The following is a 16081-nucleotide window of genomic DNA, read 5'->3' as shown; positions in this document are numbered from 1 at the left end:
TACAGATAGTGGGGTGTAGTGACTGACCAATAGGATTTTGGGGGAATGTATTTCGAAAAAGGGATAAAAACTCATGACACAAGAGACAAAGAGCATTAGGTAGGGAATGATACCGATTGCATCCAGAAACTCTGTCACTCTATTTGGTGATCTGAGACTTAGACAAACCCATCCTCGCCCATAGACTGCCCCATTACACTTCCTTCCTTATGAGGGAGGTGTCCCCTGCCCTTAGCTTAGATAGACTGACGGCGATTTAACTGATGTCCTGAAGACGAAGACTGACCCTGTATGCTGACCTATTCTGAGGAGGGTAATTATACCGTTGCTAATGGAAATTCATTTATTCTGCCTTTCCTTTCTAGCTACCAACTGCTGTGTGTTTTGATTAGAGACCTTAGTTAGACGTTTTCCAAATTGATGTTCTAAATTGTTTTGCATGAAGCCCAACATGCTGATGCTAATTGTGGTTAGATGAGGCAATTCATCTTGACTGACGTAACTGACATGACTGACATGGTGCTATGCTGAACCAATACCTTTAGGAGGTTCTCTGTATTCTAATTTGTTATCTTCATATGATTATCTTGTATTTGTGATCTTTGCATTTATGAAAACTTACCATAGTTGCCGCTTTGTGATAATGTTCTTTGCTTCTTGGTTTTGAGATTAATACATTTGCTAATAGATTGTAATCAATAGGGAATAAAATTCACAAAAACTTAAATAAGGTGTGGTTATTCATGACTGAAAAGTCATGGTTGCGTCGAAGAAATATTAATGTCTAAAGTGAAATATATTGTGGTGATATATGTTAACAATATTATTGACATATGGTTTGATGTATTGATTAGTTGTCTCGTCTTATGGTGTCTCACCACTGGGTCCAAAGATTCATCGACCTAAAACGAGTCCTGATGTGTATAAATTAACATAGACGGACGCGTTAACATGTACATTAATGCACGTTTAACCATTCCACTACCCTTTCTGTATGGTTACTGCACACCTACGTGTGCACTTTTTCACTGCGTTCCGTTTCATAACTAAGGCGTTACAGTCAGAATAATCTCCCCCCAGCCAACACAAAAGTGCTTTTCTACCACTGCATTGTTTTGAGCCTCAAGAGTAGGCCATGCCTGTTTTTTACAAGAAATAAACAGAAGCGCTCTGTTTTTGATGGAATCTATGACTCCTGCACATAACATACACATATGTCCACTATACTTCAAATGTAGCTAATATATCTTAGGTTTTTTTTAACTAGAGAAATTGTCCCATCTATTGTTACCTTGCATCACGGAAGGCAGAGGCCATCTTGAAAATATAGAAGCAATATTTTCATTCTTTTAACATGACCGTTTGTGTATTGGCAAAGCCCAGTACATTCACTTAACGTTGGCAAGCACGAAAAATTGTCTTTGCCAATGCTTGTCTTATTTGGAAATTGTGCTCCTCTTCCAAACCCTGCCCCTTCAATTTCTCTGCCTTCTTTCAGCTTGACTAGACCTAAACTTCAAATGTTTGTCAGCATATGGCAGCCCATACTACCTTGTGTATCTGCCACAGATTTCAAGTCAATCTATATTGATTTTTCCACTAAAAGCCCCTGGTACATGCGGGACTAATAGTTACAAGTTAAGTTAGGCATTGCAGAGCTAACACTGCTCCACATTTTTGGATGGATTTAATTTGTAACTTGAGTATTTGAAATTGAGCAAATCTGCAATCAAAAGTATTTCAGCAATACTCAGCGCCTGTATACAATTATGCTTCAAAGAATATTGTAACAAACTTAAATCTTTATTTCCATTTTATACTTGGTAAAATTGTGAGAAAATCAAAGTCTTTCAATTGTCATTTGAAGTATCAACTCGGTAGCCACTGACGCTGTCCCTGTTTGATGTTGAGCCCATTTCTACGGAAATATTATATTTGGCCTTTTGAAAATGAAATATTGTTCCAAGAGAAACCCATGAGCACAACGTTGCCCTCGTTAAGATTGCTATAATTTGATGAAGGGATACTGAATGGCTGAAATATCTGATTTAATTTAGTATCTTTGTACAAAGTTCTAGTATTCATAGATTCTTGCTCCAGAAAGGAAAATAAATACACAGACCCAGAAATACTAAGTCCTTTTAAATACATATTTCTCCATTCTGGCGAGAAAAATGCTTAAATTTTCATGCTCAGAGTAAGTGGAGAGTGTCTGCTGGATGGCCGGAGGCGGATGCAGGGGCATTGCTACCTCTGGTATAGCCAGTAAAATGCACCAGGACTCAGAGGTGGAAGTGAGCTCAACTGCATGCTTGAGCTACAAAGGTGAACAAACATTAAAGAGGACTTTACATTTTGTTTTTATTTTGTCAGATTTTTTGTGCTCTCAAACACAGATCACCTGTCAGTCTAGAGTTCTAAGAAATTGCTGCTTATTCTTTTAACAAGGAGAATGGTGTTTACTTTTCTTTCTCTTACTGCAAAGTGTGAGGTTCTTGTAAAATCCACTATGTTACTGTCCTGCCAGTGTAAAAGCAAAGGCTGAAGAATGTTGCTGTCGTTAAAAAGACAACAAAGTTTAAACACATATAGATGAACTGTACAAATATTTCTGAAAAAATAAACACTTAGGAAAGCACATATGAAGTACTTTCTTATAATTCTGAAATGTGATGGAAAGAAAGATTTTAATAGGGCCATAACAAATAAAAACTCTATACCTAATACTTATGAGCAAATGACAAATGTTCACTGAGACTCAAGTTCCACACACTATCCTTTGTGCACTAAAAAGATTTATTAGTCAAATGTGTGCACATTTAGTGGTCATTTCAATGAAAACCATGTTGTCAGTAATGACAGTGTGCTACCACATCATGCTTTAGTGATATGTTTGTTTCAGTGTGCTCCTAAATGCAACACCGGCTACCTACTACACCCTTCCACTCTCCTGCTGAATGAGTGTGGCTCATTTACACCTGTTCCTTGTGAGATGCTTGGATTTTTTCAGAATCCCTTTGAGATCACTTGGGTAAAAATGATGTGAGCTTTCTTTTAGCTCCATCTGAATCACTCAGCTGCAGGAGTCACATTCTGAGCAGTACAACCTACTGAAGCACCTGCTATGATTTTGTGTAGGCCTCCTTGCATGCCCCCTGAATGGTTGGGCAGTGTGCATGCTCACTTTTGTAAATGCAGAGTATACCATTTGTCCGTGGCTGTCAGCTGCCAGCAGAGGTCAGAGAACAAATTATGCCCATGCTGCTGCATGCCTTCTGAAGAACAGGCAGTAATCACTGTGTTCAGCCTGACTGGCAAGGGGCAGATGATGGCGGTTAGTGAAAGAATATATATTACTTAGGACAGAGTGCTGAAATCCAGAAATTACTTATTTGAGTGCTGTTTGTTTCATTTAATCCTAAAAAGTGAGCGAGTGACTTTGAAACAACTTCTTGGGGTTGCTAATGCACAATTCTTCCTTATTAAAAACCAGACCTAGGAATTGTTATCTTTCTGATGCCAACTTTAACCATCTAGAAAATCAGAAAACAAGATGATGTTCATCAGAGTAAGATACTGAGAGAGGTGAGAATTCAAATATCTATTATACACAAGGTGGGCAAGCCAACAAATTAACAAATGGTCTGCCTTGGCTCTAATAGCCCATCTTGGCTCTAATAGCCCAGGGACAAGCTGAGCCATAGGAACATTTGGCATGGAAATTGTGCAAACATTAAATAAAAATATAATAAAGTGTCTTTAAACAAGCAAATGCTTTACCTTAGTATATCTGTTTATGTGACCTCGAGAAGCTTTCATTAAAAATGTACGTTTTTGAACATGAACTTAGAAACATTTGTGACAATGCTCCATAACCCGATGTCAATACCATTAGTGAATTAAGAGGCAAGTCAGTTGTCATGTACCCCTTCTTTGTGGGCTACATTCTTATTTTACACTGAGCAACATTATAGTCCATTAGGTTAGACACTAGAGAGATTGTTGTACCACACACATCTTCATATATTTCAAGGTTTGTTTTCCCATATTCAATAATAAAAAAGTAGGAGGCATGATAAAATAAAATATGTTAACACAATTTGGTCAAGTTACCAAGCTGAGATTAAGCCCAGATTTTCTGGTTTCATAGTCTGTAATTCAGCCACTGGATTGGTATCCCTTTCTCTCTCCTGTTTGACATCAAAGTTATTACTTTGTCTGCCATTCTCAGTGCATGATTTTACAGGATGGGTAGCAGGTTGAACCCACATGTAAGCTTAGCTCATTTGGGGCTCAGGAGCACAGGAAGATGTCAAACTGAACTAGAGCCTAGCATCTAGCTCGAGCTTTCAGTGGCTCACACACCTCTATACTTAACTGTGGGTATTCTGTGTCTGAAATAGGCTTAGATGCTGCCACATGTTTGATGCCTGATGTGCCTGTGAGGATATCCCAACTTTCTCTGCTGCTGGCCATCTTGTACCGGTGCTGTGTGTTAGAGGAACATACACTGCTGCCAAATGCTGAACATTGTGTTGTGTTTACACACCGGCTTGGACTGCTGTTGAAGATGCTGTCCATTTTCTTTGCATGTAAGGGAAACTTGTATCTTTTTCTGGACATATCTGTAAGTATTCTATGGGTGTGAGTTGGCAAAGATATGCACCCTTTCCAAGTAGGTACCTCAATCCTAGTCGGGGTAAGTCGGATACACAATAAATTAACCTCTGCTCATCCTTTGATAGCTTGGCTCAGATCAGTCAGGCTAAACTTTGGAGGCAATGTGATAAGTATTTCTGCAACACTTAAGTACAGTTACACAGGGAAATCACCACAGAAGTGTAGGAAAATAAAGTATGCTTATCTGGTTAGAATAAGACCAAAATGACAAAAGACAAAGCAATATTTCTCAAGTGATACTTTATTAAAAGCAAGTATGCAATTATAGTGCTTTAGAATACATGCACTTCTCTTAGGGTGATTACGTTAATTGTAGTCTAAGTACATTGGGCTCCGCAAGGGGATCAGGCAGTGCGACTGTCTCGGTGGGGAATTGTAAGCAAGATAAGCGGTGTTTCAAAAAGTGCCTTCCTGGCCATCCGTGACACACCGATCAGCAGCAAGAACCACACAATTCCATGGTGACTGAGCTCTGGCTGGAGCGTGAGCATGTCGTTCTCCTGGGTCACGGTTGGTCACATGGCAATCCCTCTGAGTTGAATAGTTGCCTGATGGCAGTCGAGCAGGCTGGCAGATAGAAGCCAGGCAAACCCAATGGCCTGAGCGAGTCACAGGGTCCCAATGCAGCAATCTCAATCACAGTTGACCCGGCTATCCTTAGTGCAGTGTCAGTGGGAACTCCACCGCGGATGTCCACATACAAGCCTTCTCTTGGTGCTATGATGTTGGCTTACACACAGGGTGAGCAGTTACGATCGGAGAAGAGTGTGGGTCATTGGAGTATGTACGTGGAGGTCAAACAGTAAATACTCAGAGCTTTGCAGAGCGTAGTGCTGGATCTTTGGGAAGCAAAGTCTTTAATGACCCAGAGACTTCGACAACAGGGGGTAAGCCAACAATCTGTTGGAGTTCTTGGGTAGTAAAAAGGTTGAAGAGGTCAGTTTCAATGCTCACTCACTTCCAGAGTCAGCAAGCAGCAGGCCAACAGAGCAGTGAAAGTTGCAGAGTGGTAGTCCCTCCTGGCAGCATAGCAATCAGCAGTCAGTAGGCCAACACAGCAAAGCAAATAGCACAGTTGCAGTCTCTCCTAGCAGCACAGCAATCAGCAGGCCACTATAGCAAAGCAAGTAGCAAAGTGGCAGTCGCGGATGGCAAAACAGCTCCTTTTCTTCGCAGAGTCTCCTCAGGACCCAAAAGTGAACTGATTTGGGGGGTTTGCGGTACAGTACTTATAACAAAATGTGTTTTTGAAGTGGGAGAGGCTCCAAAAGAGGCCTTTGAAGATCACAAGGTCCATTACCTTCCTTCTCTGGCTTAAGACACTCTACAGGGGACATGCAGCCTGCAGCCCTTTGTATGAGGTGAGGCTCCACCCTGTTCAAGTGTAGGTGTCAGCTTCTCCCTCCCATCTAGTCCAGAAAGACCCATCAGCTGGGTGATTGGCCTTCAGAATGCAAGTGTCGCACCCAAGCTCCCTTTGTGTGTGACTGTCTAGAGGAAAGGCACAGAGCCCAGTTGTCATCCTGAGACAGGCAGAGGCACAGAATGGTTAAAGTAAGAAAATGCCAACTTTAAAAAAGTGGCATTTTCAGACTTACAATTTAAAATACGACTCCACCTTAAGATGTGATTTTAAATTGTGAGTTCAGAGACACCTGACTCCATATTTCCATCCATTCCCAATTGGAAATGACAGTTAAAAGGAGTTTAAGGCAATCACAATATTAACCTATGGGAGAGATAGGCCTTGCAGTAGTGAAACCAAATTTAAGATTGTTTGATTACCAGGGTATTTGAACTTTAAGTGCATGTCCTATTATTTGAATACATTGCACCCTGCATTGGGGTAACCTAGGAGCTACCTTAGGGGTGACTTACATTCAATAAAAAGGAAGGTTTGGGCCCTATAGGTGGGTACACTTGCCAGGTCAAAATGGCAGTTTTAAATTGCACACACAGGCTCTGCAATGGCAGGCCTGAGCATTGTTTAAAAGGCTACTTAGTGGGTGGCACAAACAGTGCTGCAGGCTCATCAATAGCATTTTATTTACAGGTCCTGAGCACATATAGTGCATTTTTCAAGCAACTCACAAGTAAATTAAATATGCCAATTGTGGATAGGCCAATGTTACCATGTTTAGAGTACAGAGAACCTTCACTTTAGCACTGGCCAGCAGTGGTAAAGTGCCCAGTGTCCTAAAACCGAGAAAAACAAATTTAGCAAAAAGTGGAGGGAAGAGGCAAAAAGCCTGGGGATGAGCCTGCAGAAGGGACCAGGTCCAGGATGTTGGATCTAATTGAAGGATTAAATGGTGCTGCCCAGTGCTACCCATGTTCCATGTTTTTGAAGAAAGCCTGCAATGGCCCTGCAGTATTACACTTGTCTCATGTCTCTGAAGCAAGCTTTCACTGACCGGCCTGCACTATCAAATTTGGTCTATGTCTTTGAAGGAAGCTTGCACTAGTCCTGCAGTACCTCATTTGTTCCATGTCTTTGAAGGGAGCTTACACTGCTCCTGCAGTGCCACACTGTATAATGTCTTTCAAGGAAGTTTGTGATGCTCTTGACCAGGGTTGTATGTCCTAAGCTTGTAAGGCAAGGATCTACTGGGCTCCTGCTTCCTATGTTCTATCTATTTCTGTGTATTTTAAGTGTGAACAAAATACTGCTTTAACTGTCTTACTAGCCTTCTGGTGTCTCAAGGATAGTACATAATTTTACTCATTGAAAATGGGTGTTGGGTAAGCCCACTTTAGTTATTCAGAGGGTCATTCATATATTAGTTCAACCCTTTGGAACAGCATACATACAAATGGGCAGTGGATGTACTCACTTGAGCCATTGGCTTTGTTGCCAATATTTGGTTCCGTCTAGCAGACAGCCACTGGTCTTTAAAATGTAAGGTAGTCTGAGTAAGACTATTTGCCTGCTTACTCTGTATTACTCTGCATCCAGAGGAGCCCGACGTCAGGAGATGTTTCCTTTAGTTCATCCCCCAGCAACTCATCTATAACTGCACACTAGTGTTAATTGAGTAATCAGAGTACAAGCAGCTCCTCTGCCAATGCTACTGGACCACACCTTTCTTATGCAGAGAGCCAGTCAGCAATGCTTCAAAACAATGCCACCACCTTGAAACAAAATTCTGCATATTCTATTTTTTTTACTGTCGCAAGATGACAGACCAGTGCAAAGCTTTACTTGTATTTGTCTTGTTATTTCAGCACATGCTTCTTCACATTTAGCTGGCATATGTTTTCTTTTGTATTTCTTTCTTTATTTCTTTAGTTATTTTAGCATACACGTGCAATACAAAGAAAAACACCACCTTGTTTTTCAGAAGGCAAGTGGGACTGTTCTGATGCCAAGTCTTCCACGCAAAAGTCCACAAAGATCCAACTCAAATAGTCTTCAGTGTTGGTCCAAGTGCGGCTGATGGGAAACTAAATAACCACAGTAGGCTTCTGTGTAGTCTGCCTCAGCAGTGTTGAATTGCAGTAGTGGGCTGATGCATCAGATCTTTAACACGTGCTACCTATGCCCCCATCTGTCACATCTCTGCTTCTTCCTGGTGAGATGTGTATGAGCAGTGTACTTGTATAAGTGCAAGATAGCCATCATGTTGTGAGGGTGCATTGTGAGGTGTGTCCCTGTTTGAATGAAGGATTAACATTGTCTTTTGTGAGGGCAGGGTAAGGGGTCTACAAGTTGAAAGTTCTGCTTGTGTGAGTGCAAAGCGAGGCATATGCCTATGTGACAACAGCAAGAGAGGTGTGCCTATGTGAGGGCATCAATATGAGTGTTGGGTCCCAACATGTTAGGTCTTTGTGTGCATGCACTTTACAAACACCAAAGATATTGACTTTAGCAGTGCTTTTTAGGGTTATGGCTTTGTCTTGCAGTGCAAGGAATGGGAAGTCTGTGCATATGAATGATGGTGAGTTTTGATATGTCAGATGCAGACTACGTCAAAAGAGTTTGAGGATGGTCAGGGGCAGCCGACTGACCAAGACGTCCCCTACTGAGGGACACAAATTACTTTGCTTGCATTAGGGCCAATGGGAACCTACCTACATATCTAGAGGGGATGGGGTCGAGGTGTGAGGTTGTGGTGGGTGGTAAGCCCTCAGGATATCTCATGGGAAGTATTGTCTGCTCCACTAATGTCCCTACTGGTGCCAATCAGGGACCAAAACAAGTCTGGTATCACTGGGCTCTGAACTGCCAGGTCATGAGTTTGCAAATCCGAGGTCCGGAGACACTTCTAATTACGGGTGGCAAAATTCCACACACTTGTAATGAGGACTGAAAAGGGAATTTACCATGTAATTCTCTTTTTCACATGAAGTAGTCAGTCACCTAAATATTGAGGTGATATTTTTCCAGTGACTGTTGTAATGGAAGAAGCCTAAGCTGAAAAACTGTGATCTGCAAAAGTTAGTTGCTTTTTGTATTTTCAAATCCCCTGGAAATAATTTTCTTCTGGAACTTTGCATGGTGCTGCTGTCCCTACCTTGGTCCTGTTTTACTTCAGTGGTTAGTTGTACTGTCATCTTGTTCAAGTGAATGAAAGCTGTGACAGTACATGCTCAACTCTAAATACAGTAAAATCAATCTGTCAAATCTATCTCTGTTCTTTCCTTTTCATCTTGATTTGGTAAAGCATAACATGTTTGGTCCCTGAGGGTCATCTAATGACTCTGGTCTTATAATGCCAGTTGAATGAACTATGTTCATTTGAACAGCATCTCATGGAGGTGGCATAGACTGTGAATGCAATTCCTGTTCTGTCTTAGTTCACAAAGGTTATAACACACTGTGTGTCCTTTATGGTTTTAGAAAACAAAATTAACACTGATGCTCATAATCTTATTATCTCTTTAAGCCTTTCTTAGTCCTTAACGCTTAGAACCCCAGGGTGTTTGGACACTTTAGAAGAAGATAAATAGAATTAAATTCAGAAAGTGCTAGGTGGAACAAAAGAAAGAGTGTCAGATATTAGTATAGCCCAGAGTTATTCACACAAGAAACCTACAACACACAATACCTTAATTTGAACAGATAAGATTCTGCAAGGTAGCAATTAAGCCCCAACAAAAGGGATGGTCTCCGTGGTGGCAGTGTTCAGTCGCAGTTAATTTGTGAATGATACAGTCAGTGTAAGGCAAGAATCACCAACATATCATTGGAACCAACAATATTATGGAACGAAAATACCATTCTTTTCCTATACTTATAATGCGAAGTACAAACTTATCGAAAAAAATCTCATATTACACTAAACATACCAAAAGGAGTGAGAAATAATGATAGTGGATATGGAACTATATTGAGGTCATTATAATCAGAGATGCCATGGACCATTCCTATCCAGGAAAGCTGCAGTTGATAAGGAATTTATATCTGTTAATAACCAATATGTATCGCTAGCTCCTCTCCCCTATGATGCCATTAGGTGATTTGGTATTCAGTTCAATGATATATTGTGATTCCAGGGCACTCAAGTGTCTTTTCCTCTCACGGGCTGTGATATGTTTGATCACACTGTCAATGTAAAAAAGGTAAGTTGTTCATAGTCACTTATGTGTGTTTTAGCAAAATGTTGTGCCAAGGGATAAGTATGATCAAAGTTAATTGCACGGAGATGCTCCAACACCACCTTTTTGAAAGGTAACCTAGTGCTATCAGTTTACATCAATTTGCATGTTCATTCTAAGGCATAGATTGTAAAGTCTTTAAAAACTATACATGAGTCGCATTTGAAGAAATCTTTTTGTATTTTGAGCCATGTTTGCATTTTGTCAGAATTTAAAGGACTATGCACCAACATGTCCCTTATAGATCTAGGTTTTTGTAACTGATCGGAGATCAGGCCCCAATTTCACTTCATCTAACTGTGTCAGCTGTTCCCAAATCCCAGTATATCTCCTCAGAATCTCTGATTTTGTATGATCCCTATTACAGGTAGTTATAAATCTTGGGGTTTGGTTATTGATACCTGTTTTTTTAAGAATTCTCTTTTAAACAGTGCGTCTTCATGTTTGATATTTTGTCCTTTTTGTCTAGTTTGTGCAAGAACTTTCCGGGGAGACCACTGTTCAATAAATCGTTGTAGCATGTTGTGCTGTTCTTTTATAAAAGCGCTTTCACTGTGGCAATTGGGGCATGCTCTTAGGAGGTCCCCATAGGAGATGCTCCATTTTAGTGCGTTTGGGTGGTAACTGCCTGCATGGAGTATACTATTTTCAGCTGCTTATTTTCTATGCAATGAGGTTTTAAGAGTATTGCAATCTACATGAACAGATGTATCCCGAAATTCACTATGATCTCTGCTCATTTTATGTGTAAATTTAAGATTGAGATAATTCCTTTCTTCTTCAGCAAGTTTAGTATCCCCCTTCTAGATTAAAAAGATTAAAAAGAAGTAATCAATATACCTTATCCACATAAGGATGTGCTTGATGTATTGTTCATTGGTGTCTGTCCAGAGCACCTGCTCCTCATACCAGCCAAGGAAAAGGTTGAAGAGCTGTGGGCAAAACAGGTGCCCATCACAGTCTCAGAGGGTTGGTGATACAAGGTATCTTCGAACAAAGAAATATTTTGTATTAAGCCGACGAGCATCATTTGCTTCAACATGTTTGTGTGATCATACAAGGTAATTGGTCTATTCCGGAAAAAATACATACTAGCATCCACTTCCATTTTATGCGCAATGCATGTATACAATGAGCATACATCTAAGTTAATCATGGAGTAAGATGTTTCTTACTTGATATTATGGATTGTGTGCAGGAAGTTAGTGGTATCCTTGCAAAATGATCACAAACCCAATACATAGGAAGACAAAAGAATTTCTAAAAGATAGCCACGTTTTCCAACAGACCTCCAATAGAGGATGCTGTTGGTCTCCCAGGCAGACTGGTGGCATTCTTATGTATATTTGGAAGCAAATACAGGTAAGATATTGTTGGATTGTCAACTTTTGAGAACCTGTATTTGTCTTCATCTAGTAAGTCTTCTGAATACCAGACTCACAATAAGTAGTGAAATAATGTGTGAATATAATGCTTATATGTTGCCCAGTCAAGTGTTTCATAACAGATTGATATTCAAGTTGCCTCCTAGCCCGTGCTCTATAGTCAGTGGTGTCCATCACTAATACATTACCTCCCTTGTCAGATGGTTTAATTACTATAGTAGGATCTTTTATCAAATCTTGCACAGCAGTTCTTTGTTGTTTAGTCAAATTATCATATGTAGGAATGTCAGTCATTTTGCGAAATGTATCAAGATCTTGAATCATAACACTGTGAAATGCTTCAATATTATCATGTGTCATGTTGGGATTTGAATCTAGACTTAGGTTTCAGACCACTGGATAGTGCAACATCTTTTACAAGGCCCAAGTCTTTCAAAGTGACACTGACATTTTCCACAGTAGAGTCATAACAATTCATTCCTGAAGTGTGTGCTGTTAGTATAAAGTCAACATCCTGCAAATTAAAATTTGTCAAAGTTAAATCACTTTTCACATGTTTTTGTGTGAAAGATCCTTTTGACATTGCATGTAATTTCATATTCCTCGGAAACAGAAATAAATCAATCCTTGTATTAGTACAGTTCATGTCTATGGCTGGACAAAAATACAGACCCAATTTCAAGACTGATTTTTCTGTTGAGGACAGTTCATGTGATGTTAAGTTAGTTACAGATTTGTCTTTTCTTTAGAAATGTCCATTTTGTTTGTTTCCATTTGTGTTGAGGTGGACAACTTTTGATGTTTTTTCTGCCACCCCACAGGTTACTCTGTTTGTGTTTTTTTGCCCCTTCCCCTTCCACTTCCACTTCCTGATCGTCTTTCCTTGGTTTGACTGTGTGCTGTTTAATCTTGTTTTTGTTTTAGTAGTCAGAATTCCTGATAGCAGGTTGAGGGGGATTCCCTAAAGTGGTTGAGTCTGCTTGAACTTCAACTCCTGAGCTCACATCTAAGCTAGACCCAGTCAATAAGAGTTCCTGTTTTCTTTGCTTTTCTGTCAGTCCTAAATCTCTTTGGGCTGAATCAAAGTCAGCACTCTTCTTTCTGCATAGTTTATTTAGTCCCTAAAGAACATAAATGAAGATCCATAGACTTCTAGGGAGAAGGCCTACCTCTATGTAATTGTTTGGAGTGGTAACTTCCCACCATTTATTGAATTCACATTTTTTAAGTTTATCCAATAATTGGAGATTGTGATAATTCTGCTTGGGTTTATTTATTGATTTGGTGATAGTAATCCCTGAATATAAGTTCTTATCGAAGAGTGATGATGCAGCAACCTGTTGTGATAGTTCCCAGTTATTCATATCTCAAGTTGGGATATGCCATTCACGCCCAAATTATAGCTGTCATGTAGATAAATGTTTAGATCCTTATGAAAGAAAGGTCAATATGACAGTCAATGATTCTACAAAAATAGCCAGAATATAATATATATAAACAATATTAAGAAAAGTGTGAAGTGTGAGAGTAATACATATGCTATTCCACAACAGTAGGCAAAAGAAGTGAAAGCGTATACTTTCAGAGAGGTTACATTTACTATGCTCACTCCAGCCTGTGCAAGAGTAGGGAAAGCATTGGACTTCAGAGGGGTAAGATTTACTATTCCCACTCCAGCCTGTGCAACAGTAAGGAAAGTGTTGTACTTCAGAGAGGTAGAATTTAATATTCCCACTCCAGTCCGCAACAGTAGGGAAAGTACTGAACTTCAGAAGGATTCAAAGTCAAACGTAAGCTTTATTTGATTCTGTTTAAAAATCCTAAAAGCTGTACACAGCATATGACTAGTAAAACTAAGCATACGTAATTCATAAAATATACAGCGGTGCCGTAGTAAAACTATTTGTCTACACAACAGGGCCATAATAAACCAAATCATGTCAAAACACATTCAGCCTAGTTTAACACAGACAGATAAGAGTTTTGCCTGTGTAATCACAGATGATAGAAAAGTAGACATAATATAGCAAATTTAAGGAAAGGGTAGGGACTGTAAAAACAAGTATGTCGGACGGCATTTTACAAGTTTACATTGTTGTAAACAGGGTAATTGAATTTTCTGTGTCAATAGTAGATTGATTCGATACATTGCCACAAGGGCATTCAACAAGAGTTCTTGACCAATCATTGACAGAGGGAAAGGTAATCAGGCGATTAAATATGTCCCTCCTAAGTCTAGTTAGATCAAATCTTTGTTGAGTATTCAATACAAAATTAAGGTAAGGCTGAATTCCAAAGGCAGTCAGCATCATCTGATTTTTTAGAATGCTGGGTTTTAACAAATCTGTCATCGATCTAAGGTTCTCAAAAAGGGAGAGACAAACCTCTTTTAAATCTTTTTGCTGATCGTCATCAGTGTTTCGTAAGAGTTAAAGTATTCAGGGTGTGCCAGGTCTGATCAAAGATTCTTAACATGCTTCAACCAGGGAATATGTAGATAGAAAGATGACTTGAGGCAGTCTTTATTGATCTCACGGTTGAGGGTGGTAGCTTCTGAGGTCCGGATGTTATGCCATAAGAGCATGGGCTAAAATCTGAGTGGGTCATTCTGACCCCGGCGGGCGGCGGTTGCCGCCCACCTGGCAGGAACTGCCATTTGGCCGCTCCGCCGTCAAAAGACCGCTGGGGCCATTCCGACCTTCCCGCTGGGCCGGCGGCCTGCAACACTGAAGCCGGCTCCAAATGGAGCCGGCGGTGTTGCAGGTGTGCGACGGGTGCAGTTGCACCCGTCGCGCTTTTCACTATCTGCTAGGCAGACAGTGAAAAGCAGGCTGGGGCCCTGTTAGGGGGCCCCTAGACACCCGTTACCGCCAGCCTCTTCCTGGCGGTGACAACCGCCAGAAACAGGCTGGCGGTAAGGGGGTCAGAATCATCATGGGGGCGCTGCCTGCAGCGCCGCCATGGCGGATTTGCCCAGCCGTGGTAAATCCGGCGGGAAACCTCCAGACCCGGTTTTCTGACCGCGGCTTTACCGCCGCGGTCAGAATGGGCAGGGAAGCACCTCCAGCCTGTTGGCGGTGCTTCCGTCATTCGCGGCCCTGGCGGTCTTTGACCGCCAGGGTCGAAATGACCCCCTGAATGTATCTGATAAGAAGGGGACCCCCAATTCTGAATGGCAAATTACTACCGAGCTACCTTGGGGCACTGACAAAAGCTTCCTAAGGTAAGAAGTTTCCACCATTTGGAGCGATTAGCAGTCTTCTGGAGAGCCCAGGGGAGGTACACACCATTAAAGCGGCATTATCCACATACAGGAGAGCCGTGATTGGACGATGTCCAATTTGGGGGATGACCTTGCAGTTCTCTTTAGACTTCGCATTGGACTTCGGAAGCATATTTTTTAGTATTCTCATTCCAGTCTTTGCAACAGTAGGGAAAGCATTGGACTTCAGAGAGATTCAATTGCTATTCCCACTCCAGTCTGTGCGACAGTAGGGAAACAGCTGGACTTCAGAGGTGTAAAATATACTATTTCCACTCTAGTCTGTGCAACAATCAGGAAAGCTATGGCTTTGGAGGGATTCAATTTACTATTTCCACTCCAGTCTGTGCACCAGTAGGGAAAGCATTGGACTTCAGATGCGTTAAATTTACTATTCCCACTCCAATCTGTGCAACAGTAGGGAAAATGACGGACTTAAAGGAGTAAGGTTTACTATTCCCAATCCAGTCTGTCCAGCAGTAGGGAATTTACTTCGCTTCAAACACATAACATACTTGAATAACCCTATCAATTTACATGGAATATAACACTTAATACAAACGCTGTTAATTAACCCAAAAAGTATATATATATATATATATATATATATATATATATATATATATATATATATATATATATATATATATATATCAATGTATATATATATATATATATATATATATATATATATATATATATATATATATATATATATATATTAAACAATATACTTTATTTTTTTACAATTTAATAATTAATTATCAATAAAAAATATTCACTTAATTCAAATACCTTCCCACACTATACCCCTACAACTATACCACAACAATCCTATCAGCTCACATGTGAAATAAAACTGAAATAAGTATACCACAATTACCATGATTAATAATCAAATAATTAGTAATTCTTCATTGTTAATTATTTACTCTTAAAAACCCTCCCACCCCATGCCCCTACAAACCTAGCAGTCCAAACCTAATATATAACTTACAAAACTACAATAGTTGCACAATTTACATAATTAGTAGTTAATTAAATAATTAACTTCCCACTCTATATCCCTACAAACCTAGCAGCCCTCTGCAACACTATACATTACTTTTAGCAATTAAATAAAAAATGATAAATCCCTTAAAGATACAAATGATAT

At 40.1% G+C, this 16081-nt stretch overlaps 1 protein-coding gene across 1 annotated transcript in view; it reads right to left on the bottom strand.

Moving 5' to 3' along the window:
* The window catches only part of LOC138301666 (olfactory receptor 10C1-like), a 42123-nt gene that overhangs the window by 21438 nt on the left and 4604 nt on the right, over positions 1–16081 (bottom strand). The window lies entirely within an intron of this gene.

This window comes from Pleurodeles waltl, chromosome 6, assembly GCF_031143425.1.
Source record: "Pleurodeles waltl isolate 20211129_DDA chromosome 6, aPleWal1.hap1.20221129, whole genome shotgun sequence".
NCBI classification, from domain to species: Eukaryota; Metazoa; Chordata; class Amphibia; order Caudata; family Salamandridae; genus Pleurodeles; species Pleurodeles waltl.
Note: the sequence above shows the minus strand (reverse complement) of the source record. Positions and strands in the feature narration are given on the sequence as shown.